Source organism: Myodes glareolus, chromosome 2 (assembly GCF_982192425.1).
Source record: "Myodes glareolus chromosome 2, mMyoGla1.1, whole genome shotgun sequence".
Taxonomy (NCBI): domain Eukaryota; kingdom Metazoa; phylum Chordata; class Mammalia; order Rodentia; family Cricetidae; genus Myodes; species Myodes glareolus.
This window is the reverse complement of record NC_142027.1, coordinates 15890757-15900207: the sequence shown is the minus strand read 5'-3', so window position 1 is coordinate 15900207 and position 9451 is coordinate 15890757. Positions and strand designations below refer to the sequence as shown.

General features: G+C 41.5%; 1 long non-coding RNA gene across 1 annotated transcript; it reads left to right on the top strand.

Moving 5' to 3' along the window:
* The first annotated feature begins 504 nt into the window (after positions 1 to 504).
* Positions 505 to 5807, top strand: LOC146895698 (uncharacterized). The gene is made up of 2 exons (XR_015000636.2): positions 505 to 1092; positions 2119 to 5807. It is a non-coding gene; the product is annotated as an uncharacterized LOC146895698 (long non-coding RNA).
* The last annotated feature ends 3644 nt before the right edge of the window (positions 5808 to 9451 follow it).

The window sequence follows — 9451 nt, the reverse complement described above, 5'->3', positions numbered from 1 at the left end:
GTCAGATAGTCAGATATCGGGGCAAAAAAAAAAAAAAAAAAAAAAAAAAAAAACCATCACAGAAGTGACAGAGAAGCTAGCAGTGAACCAATGACCTCCTCTCTCTCTCTCCTTCCCAATCCAAAAGGGCCAAGAATCTCTCTAAGGCCGTCCCTACTACTTTCTGCATTTGTCTATGTGTCCTTGGTCCTCCAGCACCTCTAGAGCTAATTGTGGTCAGCTAGTTACCGCGACCCTCTGGTTCAAAGCTAACTTCATCTTCAGTCTCGGGAGTGTCAGAGTGCGATCAAAAATCCCACAATAATGGCCATTAACATGAATCTTTAAATTATTTTGTTATTTCTATTGAATATTGCTAAGCCTTTCCCCCCTAATCCAATGAGAAATTTCACATAATTTATCTGGCTACTATTGAGTTGTATGTCTAAATAATCAGAATGAAAGCATGTGAGTGTGGCTTCTGTGACCACTAAAGGTCCCAATTCCAATGTTTTCCAGTGGATGTCACTGTGGCTATGGTATACAGCTGGCACAAGACACTAGAGGAAGAAGGATACAAATCTGAAAATGTGGCTGAACCAAAGGGACACGTATTGGAGAGAAGAGGATTAATGTGTGACTTGGGGGTGGGGTGGAAGCACCAGAATTTCCTTCTGGAATCAGTGACTGAGAGAACCCATGTACCTGAGCCTGGCCCAACAAACTCGCGGACAAAGCTGTAATGATTCAGCAGATGGTTGGAGTCACTGGCCTTTGCAGTGACGCAGCATTTAAATCATCCTGGGCTGAACTGCGGTAGCACTCGGATCCCGACTAACAGGCGTGACTGAGTCTGAGCCCCGCGGAAAGCCCTGGAGGGAAGCCTCCAGCTGCCTGAGTACTCTTTCTCGCTGCTCGTCACTGGGACACGTGACCGGAAGCTCAAAAACCCAGAGTTGTTTATTAAGAAGAGTTATCCCAGTTCAGAGTGCCTGAGAATTCTAGGAAAACAAAAAAACGTGTCTGACTGGACGTGTAATAGTCCCCAGATAAACAGTGCATCCTCGAGCTCCGCCAGCTGGCTTCTTTCACACACGTAGTCTCAATGACAAGGTAAAGAAATTTATGTTGATGAACTAAACACTGTTCATCAACAAGGACTCCCTGGGCTTTTTTTTTATTTTTATAATTTTTTTTTTGAAATGGGAAAACATGTTTTTCAGATCTTACTCAGTTGCGCAAGAAGGTAAACAGATGTATTCCTTAACACTCCCGGTAGAGCATATTGTGCTATTCACACATACAGAGTGCTGGAGCTGAGGTTACACAAATGCTGTCTGTTATGAAATCTGTGTCCATGGAACCATAATTTCCAATGGGGGCCTCATTTACGACCGTTTCTTGGTGTCATACTTTGTGTGAAAGGTGATTTTTCTTGTTAACATAGTATAATTTTCACTTAAACCTTATTTTAATGAGTCGTTATTCCTTCCTGCCTCCTTCTTAAATTTAGAAGATTTTTATCTGTTTAAAATTCAGTTTTCTCTATCAAGATGTTGAATACCTCTAGTGAAGAAAGGGCCTGGGTAAAGTTGAAGGGAATTCCAGGCGTGGGTGGAAAATGGTACTAAAGCCAACACAAAACAGATCAACTTGGAATCTGTGTTTCATTTTAAAACGATGAGTTGATGATAATGCTGCTCCTGGGAACCGCCTACTTTCGGAATTCTGCCAGAGGAATTCTGGCATGTTCAGCACCATCCTGACACCCAGAGGCTGGGGGACTCTGTTGTTGAGTCTCAGTGTCCTGAGAGAAGTCTGGGGAATCTGTAAAAAGGCGCCTGGGTCTCGGATAGTCTTTTAGCAATCCTACAGCTGCTCTCTGCAATCCATAGATAAGAAAATGGTTCAAGACAATACACCAAACTTGGAAACTGCCCAACACTCACATGGCAAGTATTTACATATAACAAACACACACTCCCTAAGTCACCTCTAGATTAACACCTAATACAATGTAAGCATTATGTAAAGGGTTGTTTTGGTGTGATAGTCAGGGGCAATGACAAGACAATGGTTGCTCTTGGTCTTTACCAATAAAATATTTGGGTTTTGTTTGTTTGTTTGGTTCTTTTCCAGAAACACTCTTTTGTAGCTGAGGATTGACTTTGACTGTAGCAGCAGCAGCAGCAGCAGCTGACTTTGAACTCCTGACCGCCACACCTCTGTCTCCCGAGTGTTATGATTACAAGTTTTTGCAGTGCGGTTAGCCAAACAGTTTTTATGCACAGTTTGTTGAAGTTGCTGATGAAACTCATTGCTATGGAAGGCTGATGGTTTCAGACTGGTCACTGAAATACTGAAATGAGCTGTAAGGGCTCAAGGGACCTTGCTCATTTAGCAAAATAACAGTGGCAGATTCTACCCTAAGGCTTAGGATCTTCCACACCACCGATCTTTGGCCAGAATTAGAGTTCCGGATCTGAAATTCCTTCCTTATGTCGAACCCAACAAGAACACAATTATGCCTCACGAGTCATGTGGCTACTGACTGCACCTGTGTCCAGACGTCGCCAGACAGGCCGGTATTGTAACTTGGTAAACCCTAGATGGGACATTTCATCAGCACCATGCCCCCATCAAGGCTCATGGGACTTTAAAGAGGAGGAGGCAGAAAAGTAAAGCAAAACAAAACCTGAGAGCTGGAGGCTGGGCAAGGAGCTCTCCCTTTTATTTTTGAGGCACAGTCTCTCCGTGTACCCTCGGATGGCCTAGAGATCATCATGCCACCAAAGCTGCCCTTAAATTCACAGGGATCCACCAGCCTCTGTCTCCCCAGTGCCGCACCCTTGGTCAGTTCTCTCTGCTGTGTAGGACATGACTATCATTTTTTATGAACTCCTACTAGGTGTGGCTTCCAGCACAACACTCACACAAATCAAGCCTGGAAAATTCCTGACTGGAGGGGGAAGATGCTCTCCGGATCACATACCTTAGCGAGAAGCTGTTGGCAGTTTATACTTGTTGGGGGGGAGGGGGAGACCACTCTTCTTTGAGAGTGAAGCCACTAGTAGGTTGCCCAAGCTTCACTGGATGGCCCCATAAATGTGCACACATGGGCAGCATTAATTGGACTTAGTGGGCTACTAAAGACAACAACAACATAAGAAGTTAGGAGGGTGAAGATGTGTTAAGAGGAAACAAGGAAATTTGGCTATAAATGATCACGCTATTTTGTTGGCATGTATGGAATCCTCAAAGAATAAAATAATAATTGCACAAGGAGGGTAAACATTTCTGTGCTTTTGACCAGGATGGGATTGTAAATGAGCTTTGACTGGAATATCCTGAATCTAAGGAGGCATTTCTGTTGTGTTGATACTTGGAAATTTAGGATCTAAATTTAGCATTTCACTAAATTTAGTGCATACTTGAGCTGGGCATGTTTGAAAAGCACTATAAAATATTCTCTTCTTTAAACCCAAGTTATTGGAAACCGACTTCACTTTGGGGATGCTCTTTCTGCTGAAAACATGTGTCAAGACTGATTAAAGATGCAAAGCAGGAATGTTTAGGGAATGCTTCAAGTCAAACAAACAAATGATCTAAGTAGATTTGAACCCTGCGAGTCTGGAGCTGGGCAGAGGGGCATGAGAATTTGCTACTGGTGGCGTTAAACTGTTCTAGAAAAAGTCAGTTGCCAGTGTTAATTCATGGTAGAAAGAAAGGCAGGCGTGTGTCCTCTAGCCTGCATACATAACTCACAGTTTCTGCTCCTAGCTACCATTCGACTCGCAAGTTTCTCAAGACAGCAGACCTAAGGGGCAAATGACGCTTCAGCAAGAACGGTGGCCACAGTCCCCCTAGTGGCTAAATGTTGAATTGCAATGCCTCCAGTGAGGTCAGCCGGGGAGTCGAGGAAGCACGGGCCAATCCAAGGTCAAGTGGGCAGAGTCGGCAAAAAAGACCACACGAGGGAGCCTGCAATCCAATGTCTGGAATGCTTGAAGTAAAACATAAAGAAAGGAAGCCGGCAAAACAGCCATTAAATAACTGAAGAACAGGAGAACTATCTCAAAGAAAACTAAGCATTTTCTGTAGGAAAAGCCAGCTTAGGCTACACAGTGAGTGGGAAGTAGATCAACCTGGGATGTAGAGAAAATTGAAGGGAACATCCTTCTCATAAAAGGCGGAAAGGAGGGAGGAAGAAAAGGAGGGTAGAGAGCTGAGAAATTATACAAATGAACCCAGAATGAGGTGAAGACAAAACAAACAAACAAACAAACTAATTTAGAAATACTAGAAACCAGCGACATAGAAACGTAATAACCCTAAGACGTGTATCAAGTTTCACTGGACACGGCAGAAGGGAAAAGAGTTCATGGTGGTCTTTATCCACAAACAGTGGTTAGGATGAAAGGCCTGCATCTGTTATGCCCAAATCCGCCAAATCCCCAAAGGCCAGCAAGATCCGTATGTACGAGCGAAGAGCCTTTACTTTCTGCACGTTTGTAAACTCGGTCTCTCTGCTTGTCCAATGTATTGGAATAAATGGGGAGCCCTGAGCTCAGAGTTGGGTGGTTATAGTAGTAAAGGTGGGGGTGAGGGGTTTCTGAGGTTCAGGACCCCTGATTGGCTGACATTTGTCTAGGGTGTCCTGAGTGTGTGCTGGCAGGTGGTCCTATCTACAGTAGTTGGAATGTTAGGCATTTCCTGTGGGTGGTCTGTTCTTGGGTGGTGCTCAGGTAATCTTAGTTTATGATCCTTCCTGCAACCAGGTATTGCTTCAGGGTAAAATACTGAGACCCAGGCCTCTATTAAATTTATCAATGGCTGAGTCCTACTCTGGCAGGTGATAACGGTTGCAAGTAAAGAACTTCCTTTGTGTGATCTCTTCATATTTAGCTTATCATGCATGGCTGGCTCCTACACATCTCCAGTAGAAAACCCAGAAAAGGTGGGTGTAGTTGAGAAGTGGCCTTAAACAGGCTTCTCCAGCACTCAGTTTAAACATTGATTTCTACATTAAGAATCCAAGTGCCAATGAACGTGAGTGAAAACTAATCTTAATGAAAAACTACAGCAAATCCCTTAAGAAATTCAAAAGCAGCTCGAGAGGAACACAAAATTACACACACTAGCCGCCAAAGGGTCATTATCAGCAAAGATTTATGTCCAAAGGACACAGATTTTCAGCCGCGAGTTTTATAACCAGAAAATGAGGGATAAACTAAAATGGTGATGAAAATCATATTCTCACGCTTGGAGACCAGCATTTACTGAACCATATCCCCAGGACAGGAAGAGACTCTTAATAGTCTAAGCAAAAAGGAGGAGCGTTGAGTGCTCCGGGATCTTTTCAGCTTTGAGTGGCAGCTGGTATATTTAACAGGAAAGATATGGAAAACTGATTGGACCAGATAATTTGAGATTCCTTGAACCATTATACCTTGTGTCCTTTTGAGAAAAATTCTAATAAACTCAGTAGACTTCACAATAATGTTTACAGACTATTCAATTCCCCCCCAAAAGATCAACTTCAAAATTAATGGATTAAAGAGTTTTCTAATTCTTTCTGCAATTTTATTTTTCATGCTTGTTTATTGTACCCAACTAAGAGTCATAAGAAATAAATTCTCAGGGGATAGAGAACAAGTCAGAAGCAAAAGTTAACTGTATTTCACAGATTAGTTATTAAAAATAAGATATGATTATTTAGTAAGAAAATATGATTTTCTTATTAAAATAAGAAAATGATATAAAGATAAAAAATATAGTTTCATACTAGCAGTATAAAATATGAAATACATGAGATAAATTGAATAAAATATGTGCAATTTCTATTTGTGTACTGAAAGCCATAAATCCTGCTACAGTAAATGAAAGAGTCCATAAATAAGATACCTTGTCACTGTGTTGAAAGAGTTACCGCTGTTAAGATTGCAGTCTTCTCAAGCCTGTTCTGTCAGTGGATTAACACTTCCCGTGATGTGACAAATACCTAAGAGGACATTTTCTTTTCTCATTCACAATTTCAGAGGGTTCAGTCCACCATCAGGGTACCCTATCGCTGGGGCTTGGAATGAGGCAGAAGGTCATGGCAGCAAGAATGTGACTGAGTCAAATGCTATTGTCTGACACCCAGAGAGAGTCAGGCAAGAGTCTTCAAAGGCATTTCCTAGTGACCTGCTCTCTCCAGCTAGGCCTGCTTCTTCCATCTCTGCCCCTTCCCAATGATGGCACCAGATTGCACCTCTGCCAATGAATTGATCTATTGATGAAGCCAGAGCCTTCAGGAGTCAATCATTTTTGAAAAGTCCCATTAGCTGTCATTCAGTTCGTTAACACCAGAGCCTTTGGGTCAGATTCAAGCAAAATGCATTTCTAGTCAAGGTCTCATGGGTTCTTTTGTAGAAAAATATGATATCTCCCCAAAATTTCTGTAGAAGAAAATGTAACAAATTGAGAAAAATCAAGATCCTTTGGAAAGAGAACAAAACACAACTTGATTTCGTAACTTAAGCTACCCTTCCCCTTACTCCACATTCTCTCTCTCTCTCTCTCCCTCCCTTCCTCCCTCCCTTCCTCCCTCCCTTTCTCCCTCCCTTCCTTCCTTTCTCTCTCTCTCTCTTTGGTTTTTCAAGACAGGGTTTCTCTGTGGTTTTGGAGCCTGTCCTGGAACTAGCTCTTGTAGACCAGGCTGGCCTCGAACTCACAGAGATCTGCCTGCTTCTGCCTCCCAAGTGCTGGGATTAAAGGCATGCGTCACCACCACCTGGCACTCCACATCCTCTCTAGCATAAGCTATCATTTGTGTTTTGGACCTTAACCTTTATGACTGGCATAAGGTGGTATCTCAGAGTCATTTTTATTTGCTTTTCCCCGATGGCTAAGGATGCTGAATATTTCCTTAAGTGTCTTTCAGTCATTTGAAATTCATCTGTTGAGAATTCTCTGTTTATGTCTGTATCCCATGTTTTAATTGAATTATTTGATATTTTGATTTATAATTTCTTGAGTTATTTATGTATTTTGGAGATCAGTCTTCTGTCTGATGAGGGGTTGGTGAAGATCTTGTCCCGTTCGGTAGGATGTCTTTTTGTTTTATTGACTGTATCCTTTGCTTTACAGAAGCTTCTCAGTTTCAGGAGGTCCCATTTATTTATTGTTGCTCTCAGTGTCTGTACTACTGGGATAATAGTTAGGAAGTGATTTCCTGTGCCCATGCATTGAAGAATACTTTCTACTTTCTCTTCTATCAGGTTCAATGTAGTCGGATATATATTGAGGTCTTTAATTCATTTGGACTTAAGTTTTGTGCTTGGGGATAGATATAGATCTACTTGCATTCTTCTACATGTTGATATCCAGTTATGCCAGCGCCATTTGTTGAAGATGCTTTCTTTTTTCCATTGTATAATTTTAGCTTCTTTGTCAAAAACCAGGTGTTCACAGGTGTGGATTAATATCCAGGTCTTTGATTCAATTCCTTTGGTCAACCTGTTTGTTTTTATGCCAATACCAAGCTGTTTTCATTATTGTAGCTCTATAACAGAGCTTGATGTCCGGGATGGTGATGCCTTTGGAAGTTCCTTTTTTGTTCAGGATTGTTTTGGCTATCCTGGGTTTTTCATTTTTCCATATGAAGTTGAATATTTTTTTTTTGTGGTCTGTGAAGAAAAGAGCCTTCATCCAGCAACTGAGGGAAACAGAGGCAGAGACCAGCAGCCTAGCACTGAGCTAAGCTCCCCAAGTCCAGTTGAAGAGTGGGATGAGTGAGAATATGAGCAAAGAGGTTAAGACCATGATGGGGACACCCCTGAAACAGTTTACCTGAGCTAATGGGAGCTCACAAACTCCAGCTGGACAGGGAATGAACCAGCATAGGACCAAGCTAGTCTCTCTGAATGTGGATGACAGTTGTGTGGCTGGGGCAGACTGTGGGGTAACTGGCAATGGCACCAGGATTTATCCTTACTGCTTGTATTGGCTTTTTGGGAACCCATTCTCTTTGGATGGATACATTGCTCAACCTAGGTAAAATAGGGAGGGCCTTGGACCCTCCCCAAAGTAATGTGCCTTACCCTCTTTGAGGAGGGGATGGGAGTGGAGTAGAGGGGAAGGTGGGGGGACTGGGAGGAGGAGAGGGAGTGGGAACTGGGACTGGTATGTAAAATGAAAAAAGATAGTTTGTTTTCTTTTTTAAAAAATTTAAAAAAGAGGGAAAAACTTACCCTTATCAATACAGTGAAGCCCTAGAGGGAGGATCAATACAATACCACATATCACAGAGAAACCCAAAGTGACTTCTTTGTTTATATAAGATTAGATTTAAAATACATAATTTTCTTTAATTAAATTTCAGTGTGGCACTCTCACACATATGTATCATTGTCCTTTGCTCACACCCACGATGGCCAATTACTCTAAACAGTGGTTCTAAATCAGTTTTTCCCCCAGAAATGAAACTCCAATCCTAAGTGCTCAATCCTCAACACTTGCAAATAAAAGCAGCACTGACTGAACTCGGGAGTGTGTGTGGATGTCACAGAGATAATTAATACGAGAAGGCTGGTTCAAGGGATGCGGAGAAACTGGAAGTGGGAGGGATACAAATACAGTGTACATCCGTATGAAATCCCCAAATTCAAAAGATGGTTCTAAGGTACTTTAAATGTACTATATATGAAAATTGTACCATATATGAAAATTAGCCTAGAATCAGTGATGCAAATACAAAAGTTAAACATTTAAGCTTTGAAAAATAAAACTTCTAAAATGATTTTGAAGTGAAGGTATAAACATTTTAGAATACAGGTTGCTAGTCAATCTAAATAAACCAAGACAAGACAAGATAAATTGTATTTTATCAAAACATATGATATATGCCATGAGAAAAATGTATCAAGAACCTGGAAAGGTTAATAGCTGCCCAGTGAAGAAGGAAACATAACATGCTTCTATGAAAAATTAAAGAATTGCACCTAGAATATACAAAGAACAAATAAATTCAACTTAAACTAGACTACAGATCTGAACAAACATTCCAATGAGAACATATGAGACAATCTACTGTAATATTTACCCAAAAATATGTTCATTCTTCATCAGAGAAATAGGTAGAGCCCTAGCGTCTTTCCACTGTATGTTATGAATGGATGAGACTCAAAGCTGATGACACCAACCCCAGATGGGATATTGAAGAGCTGGAACTTGTTCATGCAGATGTACAATTAGATATTGCTTTGCAGCATAAGCACATTCTAAGAAATGCATCATGGGACAATTTCATCATAGTTTGAACATCACAGTACAACACAAACCAAGCTGGCAGTTGGTTATATAGACCTGGCACACACCATACCAGACAGCTTCAAGCTGGAAGGTCTAAATATGCTAAGTCCATGGATGTTGCTGAACAAAAGGTCGCTGTGTACACGATTGTGCTCAGCACCGTGAAATCTTGCAAGCA